General features: G+C 47.3%; 1 long non-coding RNA gene across 1 annotated transcript in view; it reads left to right on the plus strand.

The window, feature by feature from the left end:
• Positions 1-1,731: 1,731 nt before the first annotated feature.
• Positions 1,732-15,490, plus strand: part of LOC143998304 (uncharacterized) — a 34,064-nt gene continuing 20,305 nt past the window's right edge. The window contains exon 1 of the long non-coding RNA XR_013277835.1: positions 1,732-2,058. This is a non-coding gene — a long non-coding RNA (uncharacterized LOC143998304). The remainder of the gene's footprint in view (positions 2,059-15,490) is intronic.

A 15,490-nucleotide genomic window follows, 5' to 3' on the forward strand; every position in this document is an offset into this window, starting at 1 on the left:
CTGTACCTCGCTACAGACTTTTTAGAATGTTAGATGTGGATCCTGGTTATCTTCTTGTGGTGTGGTTTGAAGATACCTCCTTTGCCGACTTAAAAAGAATGTGCATATATTTTCACTTTTATTTATGTAGCATTACTTCCGAAGGAGCTGCTTAAGTATGTTTGGTTCTGTACCCTGCCTCAACCCCAAGAACAGTCCCAATCCCTCTGGCACACCTAATATGCAGGATTAGAGCAAAACACAGCAGTAGAAAGAACACAAACTGTGCTAGATCATAAAGTATGTTTACTCATATGATAAAGGCACTTAAAAGGTGAACAACATAAACTTACACTTTAGAACAGGGTAGGCAACCTGGGGCCCTCCAGCTGTTACATAGTTACATAGTAGATGAGGTTGAAAAAAAGACACAAGTCCATCAAGTCCAACCTATGTGTGTGATTATATGTCAGTATTACTGAAATATAATATATATAGCTGTAGTGAAACTACATTTCCCATGAGGCATTACAAGGCTGGCAGTTACAATTACTCCCAGAGGCATGATGGGATTTGTAGTTCTAGCAACAGCTAGAGGGCCCCAGGTTGCCTACCCCTACTTTAGAATGATATTTCAGGTTGAATGTCACCAATAGTAAAATGGCAACCACCATAGAAGAATATCAAATGATCAAATATAACAAATACCTAAACATAAACAGCTCTTACACACACATATGTATATACACACGACCTATGGTAACAGTCAGCAGAAGGGCAGAGGAATGGCTTTCAGCTATGTCAGACCACTCCCTTCTGTTCATCAACACAAAGGCGCAAAAAATCAGAAACCTTCAATAATAATGAAATATAGTGGAATTTAACCTGTTCTTTCTGAGAGTTCTAGGTAAATTCAAGCTCAATGAGCACAGTAAAGATAATCCCTGCAGTGGGTAGGGAGGTTTAAAGTAGTCCTGTAATGTAAAGAAGCAATAGTTTGGTCTTCAGTAGGGATGAGCTTCGTGTTCGAGTCGAACATACGTTCGACTCGAACATTGGCTGTTCGTCCGTTCGGCGAAGTCCGAACATTTTGGTCCGTTCGCGCCAAATTCGTGTGGCGCTCACGGCCCACAATGCACTGCGATGGCGCAGTGCATTGCTGGCTCATGATTGGCCAAGCATGCACTGTGACCCCGCATGCTTGGCCAATCGCAGCGCCAGCAGTGAGGAGAGCCATGATTGGCCACAGGCAGGATGCCTGTGGCCAATCATAGCTCAGGCTGTGTAGTGTACGCCCCACACTATATAAGGCCGCCAGCGTGGCGGCCTTCTGTAGTGTGTTGGCGTCTGAAGCAGTGGGTGTTCTGTGTACCTTCAACACAGTACACACCGATCGTTTTCGGACGATTTTCGATCTTGCTGTTGTGTAGTGGTTATTGTCTGCGTGCCCTGACCGCAGTATACACCGCTATATTCACCTCACCTATATAGCTAGTGATCTATCTTTTATAATAGAACTTGCAGTCAGTAGTGTTAGGAGATGGTGCGTGCTGTCTGCGTGCTCTGTACCCAGTACATACCGCTATATCCACCTACATAGCTGTTCTCTATTTGAGCCCACTTGCCATCTGCAGGAGTTATTGGCAGTTGTGTGTGCCTCCAGCACAGCACAGTATAAATCTGTATATACCCCTTTATCTCTGGTGTTCTATAATAAAGGCATCTGCAGGAGCAGGGCCGCTGATAAGGCAGTACAGCCAGCCCTCCAGTAGGGGGCCCGAGCCTCATCAGTCCAAAAGGGGGCCCGGACAACTGCAGGAGAGGAGAGCTGGCTGTTCTGCCTTGTGACTCCTGTGCTTTATCCCTGTGTTCTACTTACTTGCCTACAGTCCCTTTGTTTAGCAAGGTGTCCCATGCTGGCTTTATTCTCAGGCTGCATCCCGATTTTAGAGCAGCAGGGACAGCTGCACACTGTCTCTCTGCTTCTGCCTTGAAATCATTACACTGCCGGAGTTCTGTGGGTCCTTAAACTCCCCCTCCCCCTTTGCAGCGTTATCTTGCAAAGAAGAAAGATTGAAGGTAAGAAGTTCTCTGCCTGTTGCTCCCTGATGAGTCCTGAGCTCTGCTCTCCTGACCTCTACTCCATGCTATGTGTGAATTGTGGCTGTAGGGTTTGAATGTTGTAGTGCTTCTAATGGAAAGGGGTGACTGAGGAAGGGGGGTGAAGCTGCAGAAAGTTCAGAATTCCAGCTGACAAACATCTCCACCAGCAACAATGCACCAGCTATTTCTATATGCCACTCCTGAGGCCCCATTCACACTTAGCATAGCGAGAACACATTCCTGCATTTTTTTTTTTTTTGATTGTTTATACATAGGGCAGCCCATTCACTTTGATAAACACACCATAAAAGTTCTAGAACATTTACAGGCATGCAACTTTGCAAGTTTGTCACATGACAAAATGCAAGCTGTTTTTGGGGTGCCATTAACAATTAACGGCACCACAAGCACTATGCGACATTGCAGTGCATTTCTAAAATGCATGCAAAGCATGCGTTTCCCTTACCCTTTGTCACACGGTCAGGAAATACAAAGTGGTAATGCAGCCTAAGAACTCTTTCACATGGTTGGCTGAGCCGTGAATTTATCACCACCCCTAGCTGCACACCCAAATCCTAACAATACCGTCAGACAGGGCTGTACACATTATGTAGTTGCAATGTTTTACTACACAGCTGCGGCATTTTAACACAGGCTGCAGAGTTTGACAGGCAGCACCACCTATCAAACTTCCCATTGAATTCAATGGGGCCACTTTGCAACTGCAAGCCAAACACTTGGCTCACAGTTGCAGCCAGTCTCGCAAAGAAAAATTTCTATTCAGCAATTAAAAAAAAATTATAACAGGAGGCAGTAGTAGCAAGGGTATAATTTCTGCCATGGCTGCAAAACGGCATTGCTACCATCGCATTTTAGCAAAAATTTTATTTGATATTTTTTTTTTGGGGGGGGGGGGGGCCCTGTCAGGTAGGCTGTATGGGGCCCTGTAATTTCTAACAGCAGCCCTGTGCAGGAGTTAGTGGGTGTTCTGTGTACCTTCAACACAGTACACACCGATCGTTTTCGGACGATTTTCGATCTTGCTGTTGTGTAGTGGTTGTTGTCTGCGTGCCCTGACCGCAGTATACACAGCTATATTCACCTCACCTATATAGCTAGTGATCTATCTTTTATAATAGAGCTTGCAGTCAGTAGTGTTAGGAGATAGTGCGTGCTGTCTGCGTGCTCTGTACCCAGTACATACCGCTATATCCACCTACATAGCTGTTCTCTATTTGAGCCCACTTGCCATCTGCAGGAGTTATTGGAAGTTGTGTGTGCCTCCAGCACAGCACAGTATACATCTGTATATACCCCTTTATCTCTGGTGTTCTATAATAAAGGCATCTGCAGGAGTTAGTGGGTGTTGTGTGCCTCTAGCACAATATACACTACCCAACTGCTTTTTTACCCAACTCCCTTCAGGCCATTACCATGTCTGGAAGGCCAGCAAGGAGAGGCAGACAGGCGCGAGCCGATAAAAGAGGGCAAGCAGGCTCTGTGTCTAGAGACAACAGTGCTGGTCGTGGACGCGGTGCATTGTCATCAGCACGTGGCCATGGGACACGCTTGTCCTTCTTTTCGGCAGCTGGACATGTTGAACCGCAACATGCCAACGACTTGGTAGAGTGGATGACCAAGCCCTCTTCATCCTCCTCATCCTCTCTCACCCAGTCTCAGGGTACTAGCAAAGCAGCTGCCAACGCATCGTCTTCCCTCCTCTCAATGTCATCATCAGTGACTCCTTCCCTAGACCCACCACGTCCTCCTGAGGAGTCTCCTGAACTCTTTGAGCACAGTGTTGGGTACATGCTCCAGGAGGATGCCCAGTGTTTTGTGGGCTCTGATGATGAAACTCAGCTAGAGGAAGGCAGTAGCGTGAGCGCAGAGAGAGGGGATGCTCAAGAAGGACAGCAATCTGGCAGTCATGTTCCACAAGCTGCAGCATACTGCCAGGTTTGCTACAGCGATGAAGAGGGAGGGGATGATGAGAGCACTTACTCCACGTGGGTGCCTGGAAGGAGAGAGGAGGAGAAGGAGGAGGAGGAGGCACATGTCCAACGAGGCAGGATGCCCTCCGGGGGCCAGCTTAGGGGCAGCACACCGACTGAATCACACCGCAGAGCTCCGCCTGTGCAGAGCGCTGCCTCTGCGCGTTATTCTAAAAGTTCTTTGGTGTGGGCCTTTTTTGAGACGAGTGCATCAGATCGCACCGCTGCTATTTGCAACATATGTCTCAAGCGTATCTCACGTGGCCAAAACATCAGCCGCTTGGGCACCACATGCTTGACCAGACATATGTTGACCTGCCATGCAGCTCGTTGGCAAGCGTACCTCAAAGACCCACACCAAAGAACAAAGCGGACCTCTCCTTGCTCCTCATCAGCTGGCATCTCCAACCCCACTAGACCTTCAGTCCTCTCTGAAACCTGCTCTGAGAGGAATGAAGGTGTAGAATTAGGTGTGTCACAGCCAAGTGCTTCCGGGAACTCTGCTAGCGGTACACCCACGTCCGATTATAGCAGGCAAATGTCCCTGCCCCAGCTGCTGGACCGGTGAAAGAAGTTCACTCCCAGCCATCCACATGCCCAGCGGTTGAATGCTAGCTTGGCTAAATTGCTAGCACTTCAACTGCTGCCTTTTCAGTTGGTAGACTCTTCCCCCTTCCGTGAGTTTGTACAATGTGCGGTTCCTCAGTGGCAGGTCCCCAAACGCCACTTTTTCTCACGGAAGGCGATTCCGGCTCTCTACCGGCATGTGGAAGGCAATGTCCTTGCCTCGCTGAACAGGGCGGTCAGCGGTAAGGTGCATATTACCGCTGACTCATGGTCCAGCAGGCATGGACAGGGACGTTACCTGTCTTTCACGGCCCATTGGGTCACTCTTCTGGCAGCTGGGAAGGATGCAGGACAAGGTGCAGTAGTGTTGGAGGTTGTTCCGCCACCACGCCTCCAAAATGCTACTATTGGTTGTGACACACCTCTCTCCTCCACCCCCTCCTCTTCTTCTTCCTCCATGGCCTCTTCCAGTGCTCTGCCCTCAGAACCAGCGGTGCTCCGTAGGCGTTCCAGGGGCTACGCAAGTACGCAGGCAAAACGATGCCATGCCGTGCTTGCGCTGGTTTGTTTGGGGGACAGGAGCCACACTGGGGCGGATGTTTTGTCTGCTCTGCAGGGGCAGGCCGTGAGGTGGTTGACGCCACGCCAGTTTAAGCCAGGAATGGTGGTTTGCGACAATGGCACCAACCTCCTCTCCGCCCTCCGACAGGGACAACTGACCCATGTGCCCTGTGTAGCTCACGTCCTTAACCTGGTGGTGCAGCGGTTCTTGGGCAGGTACCCCGGCTTACAGGATGTCCTGAAGCAGGCCAGGAAAGTCTGTGTGCATTTCCGCCGATCATTTAATGCCTGTGCTCGGATGGCTGAGCTCCAAAAGGAGTTGAACCTGCCCAAGAACCGCCTTATATGTGACATGCCCACCAGATGGAACTCAACATTGGCCATGCTGCAGCGGCTGCACACGCAGCAGAGGGCCATCAATGAGTACCTGTGCGACTACGGCACCAGGATAGGGTCAGGGGAGCTTGGTTTTTTCTCACCACGCCAGTGGGGCATGATCAGGGATGCATGCACTGTCCTGTCACCGTTTGAGGAGGCCACAAGGATGGTGAGCAGTGACAGTGCATGCATCAGTGACACTGTACCTCTTGTCCACCTCTTGGAGCATACGCTGCGTGGAATAATGGACAGGGCACTTGAGGCAGAACAGAGGCAGGAAGAGGAGGACTTCCTTGCCTCTCAAGGCCCCCTTTATCCAGACAGTGTTCCTGCTGTGCCACCCATCACACAGGAAGAGGATGAGGAGGAGGAAGAGGAGGAGGAGGATGATTGTGTCAGCATGGAGGTGGAGGCTGGCACTCAGCATCAGCAGCAGTCTTGTAGGGATGATTTACAGTCCCAAGAAACACGTGGACTTGTACGTGACTGGGAGGAGGTAGCTGCGGATCATGTTGTCCGTAGTGACCCAGAGGACTCCGGACCGAATGCCTCAGCTAACCTACGCTGCATGGCCTCCCTGATCCTGCAAAGCCTGCGGAAGGATCCTCGTATTCTTCGGATCAAGGAGAGGGACCATTACTGGCTGGCCACTCTCCTTGATCCACGGTACAAGGGTAAGGTTGCCGACCTTATCTTGCCATCGCAGAGGGAGCAGAGGATGAGACATCTCCGGGAGGCCTTGCAGAAAGGTCTGTGCAACGCGTTCCCAGAGACTGGGAGGTTACAAACTCCTGGTCCTGGACAACGTGTTGCTGAGGCATCGGTCAGAAGGAGCGGTGGAGAAGGTGGCCGTCTGACTGATGCTTTCAGACAATTTTTTAGTCCGCAGCCCCAAGGTATGATCGGTTCCAGCACCCATCGCCAGCGTCTGATTTACATGGTGCAGGAATACCTAGGGGCAAGGTCAGACTTGGACACCTTTCCCACCGAAAATCCTCTGGCTTACTGGGTCTTGAGGATGGATCACTGGCCAGAGCTTGCACAGTATGCAATTGAGCTACTGGCCTGTCCTGCATCCAGCGTTCTTTCGGAACGCACCTTCAGTGCTGCTGGTGGCTTTGTTACCGATCACAGGGTGCGCCTGTCCACCGAATCAGTTGATCGACTGACCTTCATCAAGATGAATCAGTCTTGGATCACCCACAGCTACCAAGCACCTGAAGCTGATGTAACAGAATAATTTTTTTTGAAATATCACATCCCTTCAAGACTGCCTATGCTGATGCTGAGTGACTGTCCTGTTATGTTGATTGTCTATCCTCTTCCTCCTCCGCTGATATGTTGGAAGAACATTTCTGGTTCTGGGTGATGCCTAAGGCCCAATTTTTCTGCCCCTGTTTAACAGGGGCGTTTAAGTACAATTTTTAAAGCAATGCTTTGCAGCAGGGCTAATTCCTGCAATCAAACAAGAGTATATGGGAGAGGTTGCAGTGTGGTGGCACCAGCACCAGTGCCTAAGGCCCAATTTTTCTGCCCCTGTTTAACAGGGGCGTTTAAGTACAATTTTTGATGCAATGCTTTGCAGCAGGGCTAATTCCTGCAATAAAACTAGAGTATATGGCAGAGGTTGCAGTGTGGTGGCACCAGCACCAGTGCCTAAGGCCCAATTTTTCTGCCCCTGTTTAACAGGGGCGTTTAATTACAATTTTTGATGCAATGCTTTGCAGCAGGGCTAATTTCTGCAATAAAACTAGAGTATATGGCAGAGGTTGCAGTGTGGTGGCACCAGCACCAGTGCCCAAGGCCCAATTTTTCTGCCCCTGTTTAACAGGGGCGTTTAATTAAAATTTTTGATGCAATGCTTTGCAGCAGGGCTAATTCCTGCAATAAAACTAGAGTATATGGCAGAGGTTGCAGTGTGGTGGCACCAGCACCAGTGCCTAAGGCCCAATTTTTCTGCCCCTGTTTAAACACTTCAGCTCCGGACCAATAAACACCTTAGAGGAAGTAAACCCTGATGGGTTTACTTCCTCTTTTTTTCCCTGCAAAGGTAAAGCATAATGGACTACTATGCATCGCATAGTAGCTCATTATGTGTCACTTACCTGACACAGGAGCCAGCGAAGTCGCCGCTGTCCCCTATAGTCCGCCGCATCCATGTTGCTGGTGGCGTCTCGCAGCTCCGACGAATCACAGCGGCGCAGCCGCGATGACGTCACTCCCGCGCATGCGCACGGGAGTCGCGTCTCGCAGCTCCGCCGCTGCCATACGGCGAAGCCGCGATGACGTCACTCCCGCGCATGCGCACGGGAGTCGACAAATTAGGCAAATCCATTCTTGGATTTGCCGCATTTAGTGCACCTGCGCGCCGCTGTCTACGGCGCATGCGCCGTAGACAGCGGTGCCCATTTTCGGGCAAATATCTCCTAAACCATATAGGTTTAGGAGATATTGCTTGGACCTACAGGTAAGCCTTAATCTAGGCTTACCTATAGGTCCAAGTTGTTTGGAAGGGTTTACTTCCTCTTTAAGGACCAGAGGTCTTTTTCCAATTTCGCACTGCGCTGCTTTAACTGGTAATTGCGCGGTCATGCAATATTGCACCCAAACGAAATTTGCGTCCTTTTCTTCCCACAAATAGAGATTTCTTTTGATGGTATTTGATTGCCTCTGCGATTTTTTTTTGCGATATAAATGGAAAAAGAGCGAACATTTTGAAAAAAAATGATATTTTCTTCTTTTTGTTATAAGAAAAATCGAATAAACTAAATTTTAGTCATACATTGAGGGCAAAATTTATTCAGCCACATGTCTTTAGTAAAAAAAATGTCAATAAGCGTATATTTTTTGGTTTGCGCAAAAGTTATAGCGTCTAAAAACTATAGTACATTTTCTGGAATTTACACAGCTTTTAATTTATGACTGCCTATCTCATTTCTTGAGGTGCTAAAATGGCAGGGCAGTACAAACCCCCCCCCCAAATGACCCCATTTTGGAAAGTAGACACCCCAAGGAAATTGCTGATGGGTATGTTGAGCCCATTGAATATTTATTTTTTTTGTCCTAAGGGATTGAATAATAACAAAAAAAAATTTTTTTAACAAAAAGTTGTCACTAAATGATATATTGCTCACACATGCCATGGTTATATGTGGAATTGCACCCCAAAATATATTCCGCTACTTCTCCCGAGTATGGGGATACCACATGTGTGGGACTTTTTGGGAGTCTAGTCGCGCACGGCACCCCGAAATCCAATCACCACCTTCAGGATTTCTAAGGGTGCAAATTTTTGATTTAACTCCTCACTACCTATCACAGTTTCGAAGGCAATAAAATGCCAAAATAGCACAAAACCCCCCCAAAATGACCCCATTTTGGAAAGAAGACACCCCAAGCTATTTACTGAGAGGCATGTTGAGTCCATGGAATATTTTATATTTTGCCACAAGTTGCGGGAATATTACAAACTTTTTTTTTTTTGCACAAAGTTGTCACTAAATGATATATTGCTCACACATGCTATGGGCATATGTGAAATGACACCCCAAAATACATTCTGCTGCTTCTCCTGAGTACGGGGATACCACATGTGTGGGACTTTTTGGGAGCCTAGCCGCGTACGGGACCCCGAAATCCAAGCACCGCCTTCAGGATTTCTAAGGGCATACATTTTTTATTTTACTCCTCACTACCTATCACTACCTATCACAGTTTTGAAGGCCATAAAATGCCAAGATGGCACAAAACCCCCCCAAATGACCCCATTTTGGAAAGTAGACACCCCAAGCTATTTGCTGAGGGCCATGTTGAGGCCATTGAATATTTTTTTTTGTCCCAAGGGATTGAATAATGACAAAAAATAAAAAAATTAATATTTTTTTACAAAAAGTTGTCACTAAATGATATATTGCTCACACATGCCATGGTTATATGTGGAATTGCACCCCAAAATATATTCCGCTACTTCTCCCGAGTATGGGGATACCATATGTGTGGGACTTTTTGGGAGCCTAGCCACGTACGGGACCCCGAAAACCAAGCACTGCCTTCCGGATTTAAATATAAAATGCTACCAAAAAAACTGTTAGCGATCGCAGGGATCAGGCCTGACTCTGCGATCGCTGCAGTTATGTGTTTAGTGTTTTGTAAGTGACAGTGATCGATCGATACTGTACTTGGGTGGGCTGGGCAGAGGGGCAAAACGCAGGTGCTAGCAAGTATCTGGGCTGATCCCGCTAACAATGCGTTTTTTTGGAACCCTGAACTGCTGGGGACGCTAGTATAGATCTGATCAGATCAGATATTGATCTGTTCAGATTCTATACCACTACGGGAGGTGTATGCTTTGCGCGTGGGTGTTAGCGGTACTGGCACTAACCTAGCGCTGCCTGGGGCGACGCAGACCCTGACCCTAAAACCTAATTGATATCACCCGCCGGGTGATCAAGGAGTTAAACCTTTATTGGGTAATAAATGGTGGGTGCCCTGATGCTATAAAAAGCAAACTAACCAGAGTCACCCGTAACACTTATACGGTGATCAGTGGTGAAAGGGTTAACTAGGGGCAATCAGGGGGTTCAAATTTTTATTAGGTAGTATATGGGGGTCCCTGGCGCTATATAAAAACCTGACTGGGAACCTAAATAACTAACTGGCTAACCAGCGTCACCAGTGACACTTATACTGTGATCGCTGGTGAAAGGGTTAACTAGGGGCAATCAGGGGGTTAAAACCATTATTGGGTAGTATATCGGGGTACCTAGCGCTATAAAAACCTGGCGGTGAACCTAAAAAAATAACTAGCTACCTAGCGACAGTAGCGACACTGATGCAGCGATCAGAAAAATTATCGCTTAGTGACACTGGCAAAAGGGGGTGAAAGGGTTAACTAGGGGCAATCAGGATGTTAAAACCATTATTGGGTAGTATATCGGGGTACCTAGCGATATAAAAACCTGGCGGTGAACCTAAAAAAATAACTAGCTACCTAGCGACAGTAGCGACACTGATGCAGCGATCAGAAAAATGATCGCTTAGTGACACTGGCAAAAGGGGGTGAAAGGGTTAACTAGGGGCAATCAGGATGTTAAAACCATTATTGGGTAGTATATCGGGGTACCTAGCGCTATAAAAACCTGGCGGTGAACCTAAAAAAATAACTAGCTACCTAGCGACAGTAGCGACACTGATGCAGCGATCAGAAAAATGATCGCTTAGTGACACTGGCAAAAGGGGGTGAAAGGGTTAACTAGGGGCAATCAGGATGTTAAAACCATTATTGGGTAGTATATCGGGGTACCTAGCGCTATAAAAACCTGGCGGTGAACCTAAAAAAATAACTAGCTACCTAGCGACAGTAGCGACACTGATGCAGCGATCAGAAAAATGATCGCTTAGTGACACTGGCAAAAGGGGGTGAAAGGGTTAACTAGGGGCAATCAGGATGTTAAAACCATTATTGGGTAGTATATCGGGGTACCTAGCGATATAAAAACCTGGCGGTGAACCTAAAAAAATAACTAGCTACCTAGCGACAGTAGCGACACTAATGCAGCGATCAGAAAAATGACCGCTTAGTGACAGTGGCCTGTGTGTACCTACATGTCAGTGTAGTGTTGGTGCACACTTACTATTAGTTTTCTCCTCGTAGTCTGGTCAAAAAGACCGCCCCGAGGAGAATGACATCACTTCCTCCTTCCTGTGTAAACAATACACAGTGGGAGGAAGTTCGTCATTGGCCAGGAGCGATCCAGAGGGGGTGGCCAGAAACCAACGGCCATCCCCTCATCACGGATCGCTGCTGGAGGGAAACGGACCGCCGTATCCAGCGGGAGGGGGTCCGATCGGACCCCCCACCCGCTGGAAGGCAGGCACGTACATCTATGTGCTTGTGCCTGCCTGTGCCATTCTGATGACGTATAATGGCAATACGGCGGTCCTTAAGTGGTTAACAGGGGCGTTTAATTACAATTTTTGATGCAATGCTTTGCAGCAGGGCTAATTCCTGCAATAAAACTAGAGTATATGGGAGAGGTTGCAGTGTGGTGGCACCAGCAGCAGTGCCTAAGGCCAAATTTTTCTGCCCCTGTTTAACAGGGACATGTAATTACAATTCTTGATATAATATTTCACAGGAGGGCCCCTTCCTGTGCCCACCAAGAGTAACGGTGAGGACTTATAGTGTTGTGGCACCAGCACCACAACCACCAAAGGTCAATTTTTCTACCACTGTTCAACAATGGCATGTAATTACAATTCTTGATATAATCGTTCACAGCAGGGCGCTCCAGCGCCCACCAAGAGTCACTTTGAGGGCTTACAATGTTGTGGCAAAACCAACACCTTGTTCCGCCATTTCTGCAGAGCATATAGGGCAGGCGCCTACTTTCAAACATCCAATTTACAAACATCTCCTACTTGCAAACGGAAGGAGACAACAGCAAGTGAGATGAAAAAAGATGGACGACAAAACAAATTATACAGGGGTGATAACCCTTCCCTATGTTTTCCAAAAAGCTTAAAAATAGTTTTTTTGACTGGAGCTACACTTTAAAAATGTACCAGTTGAAAATTACAAACAGATTCAACTTAACACAACAAACCTACACAGTCCCTGTCTTGTTTGCACCGCCTGTATACTGCTGTTCGGAGTATATAGGGCCTGGGGGCCACACGCATTTCCTTTTTTTAATATGGGTACGGGGTTCCCCTTAATATGCGTACAAGACCTAAAGGGGCTGGTAATGGGCAGGGAGGGCTACCCATGCCATTTTTCTCAATGATTTTCAACCATATTGCAGGAACCAGATATAACATTAAAACCGCAAGCAGTTTTAAATGGTGTTATTTCCGTTTAATGTCATTTTGTGCAGGGACTGTTCTAAACATGGGAAACGCATGGCACTTCACAGGCATACTACAGACACCCCCCAGGCACCATATTTAAAGGAATATTTCACTTTTTTTTTTCACTTTAATCGTCATTAAAATCAGTGCTCCCGCCAAAACGGCCATTTTTAAAAACATTTTAGGCATTGACCCATGTCCCCTGGGGCAGGAGCCAGGTCCCCACACCCTTTTTAGGACAGTATCTTGCATATTAGCCGTTAAAATTAGCACTTTTCATTTCGAACGTTCGAGTCCCATAGACTTCAATGGGGTTCTAAAGTTCGTTCGAATTTGGGGTCCGTTCGAAAGTTCTGGTTGCGAACCGAACCGGGGGGTGTTCGGCTCATCCCTAGTCTTCAGCTAGCTTTGTGGAAATTGCAAGTGAAGAATTCCTGAATAGCAGAGAAAAGCAACTTAACTGACTTGGATGTAATAATTAAAGAACAGACTCTTATTGTGTTAGCAAGATGCAAATTAAATCACAGTGACTGCTGGTTTAAAAGTGCTGTATCCTGTAGAACTACAAGTAACAGTGGTGTGAATGAAGATAGTGATGTCTGTATACAGTGTCTAAGTGGATGAATGGTCTTTTCCTTCAGCACTATAAGCAACAGGTAGTGAACAGAAACAATGGTGCCTGTATGCCGTGTCTATTACAAAAGAATGGGCAGGATGCCTGCTCACCAATCCGACAATGACTAATGAGAATGATGGTGATGATGATGATGATGACTTTGCAAGCTTTTCCTGGCTCAGGGGATGGCATCGGATCTCGGTCATGGCCTACCCAGATCAGCTGATGTGTGATTCAGATGGAGCAGAAGCGGCCTCCAGGCTGCCGCTGGACAGTAAAGCAGTGATGTCCGCAGGTGCTCCTTCTTGTGCAGGCTGCAACTCCCCCTCAGCACTCTCCAACACAGAGCCCCTGCTTGTAGATCCAGGCCGGCATCCCAAGAGCAATCTAGGCCTAGCCTAGCCTTTTTATGAGCTCTCCAAGAAATATGTTCTTCTCTGTCAGCCAGCTGGTAGTTGTAGTTACCCAGCAGTTCAATAGCATGTGTAACTTGAGCCCTGGGACTACAATTCCTTGTATGCTTCGCTCCCTGGTGGTAATCACCCTGCTGGCAAGATGTCTGATCTGGCACTGTGGCACTAGAGGGAAATAGTCTCACTGCAGCAATGTTGCAGAGTGTCTTCTGATACTGCAGGTAAGATAGCCAGCTCCTGCTACATCCTCCCCCACTAAAGAACCTTTGGTTCGTCAAAAGAAATACCAGTCCTTGACCTGTTACATGCTTTTGTCATACAGTAGGGAGGAAACAGGTTAATGCACACAATACAACAAACAATTGGCTTTTTCATAAGAAGAGCCAAAACGTATGTCATGACACAAAGTTGACAGAGGAACCTCCCACCAATTATCATAGGAGGGGGGGTATTTCTGTCCAAGCGCCACTGATACTGGAGTGTCCTACATAGATGTGCCAGGGGGAGAGTCGGGTTGTCCTCCACCAGATTGGCGGTGGAAAGATCAGGCACTTCAAAATATCATAGGTTACTCTTTTGGGCGGGTGAATAACCCTTCTCTCTCTTTGCTCCTTAGGCTCAAATGTTATAGGCTCATTAGCCTCTTCTTCCTCCCCTTCTATTTCAGCTTCTTCCTCCTTGGCAAGAAAGTGAGAATCCTCAATGCCTGCTTATGACAGAGGAGATTGAGAGTCTTCCAGATCTTCTGAAGGCTGATTCTGAAGCACAAATTCTGGGGCCTATGGCCTGAGAATCCTAGTGTCTGTCACCTTGGGAGGAGAAGAAGGGAGAGCAGCAGACTCTGACATTTGAGAGAACCACAGCCAATCTACTCCCATCTCTTCATCCTCGCTGTCCTCATCTTCTACACCAAGAGGCACTGACTGAGATCTAGTCACTGGATGAGATCTTTGTGAAGCTGTAAGTGTGGACTGCAAATCTGGCTGTAGTGGCACACAAACTGCTTCAGACAGGGGCAACAGGTGATTACGATGCCAAGTCTTCAGAGGGCCTATACTTCCCTCTGGTCAGATCTGGTACACTGGGAGCCCTGGCAGCTGCTTACAAATGACATAGGGCTGTGACTTTCAGCAATCAGCCAATTTGTGCTTTCCAGAGACACCCAGATTCCACAGCATCACCTGGTTGCTAATCCTGCGCTCGTACCCTGAGGTCGAAGTTTCTCTTGTTCCTCTGTCCTCGGGCATCTGAGGCAGCTTGAGCCTTATCATAGGTGGCCTTCGGGCTTCTCCGCAGGAGGTCCACAAACCCTCTGTGGGATGTTGCTGAAGTATGGTCCAGGGACATGCCGAAAACCAAGTCTACTGGCAGCTGGGCCTCCGGCCCAAACATCAACCGTTAGGGAGAGTATCCGGTGTCATAATTTGCAGTGCTAGTATAAGCATGCACGATAGCCACTACATGCTTACTTCAGTGCTGTTCTTGTTCTGAAGTTAGGGTCCCGAGCATGTCCAGGAGAGTTCAGTTGAATCTCTCTGGTTGAGGATCTCCTTGAGGATGGTACAGGGTGGTTCTAGACTTCTTGATGCCCAACACATCTAAAAGTCTCTTTATGAGACTGCTCTCAAAGTTTCTCCCTTGATCAGAGTGGGTATATTGAGGCAGGCCATAGTGCACAAAGAACTTCTTTACTAAGATCTTGGCTACCGTGGATGAACAATCAGATATCATCAAAGATAGATTTTTACAAAAAGGGTATACCGAACATCACCTTGATGAGACTGTACAAGAAGCGGCAAGGGTCCCACAACAGGTTGTTTTGATGGATAAAGTTCATCAAGACGACTCTAGGCAGAATTTGGGGTTTATCTATAATTTTCATGGTCAGTATAAAGTAATCGAAAGTATTTTTAAAAGTCATTGGCATGTCCTATGTATGGACAAGACATGACGGATTCACTTCCACCAAGACCATGCTTTATTTATAGGAAAGCACCTAATTTTGTGGACAAAGTGATTAAAAGGGTACTTGA

The sequence above is a fragment of the Lithobates pipiens genome, unplaced genomic scaffold, assembly GCF_037356315.1.
Source record: "Lithobates pipiens isolate NorthernLeopardFrog02 unplaced genomic scaffold, aLitPip1_a1.2 Scaffold_19, whole genome shotgun sequence".
Lineage (NCBI taxonomy): Eukaryota > Metazoa > Chordata > Amphibia > Anura > Ranidae > Lithobates > Lithobates pipiens.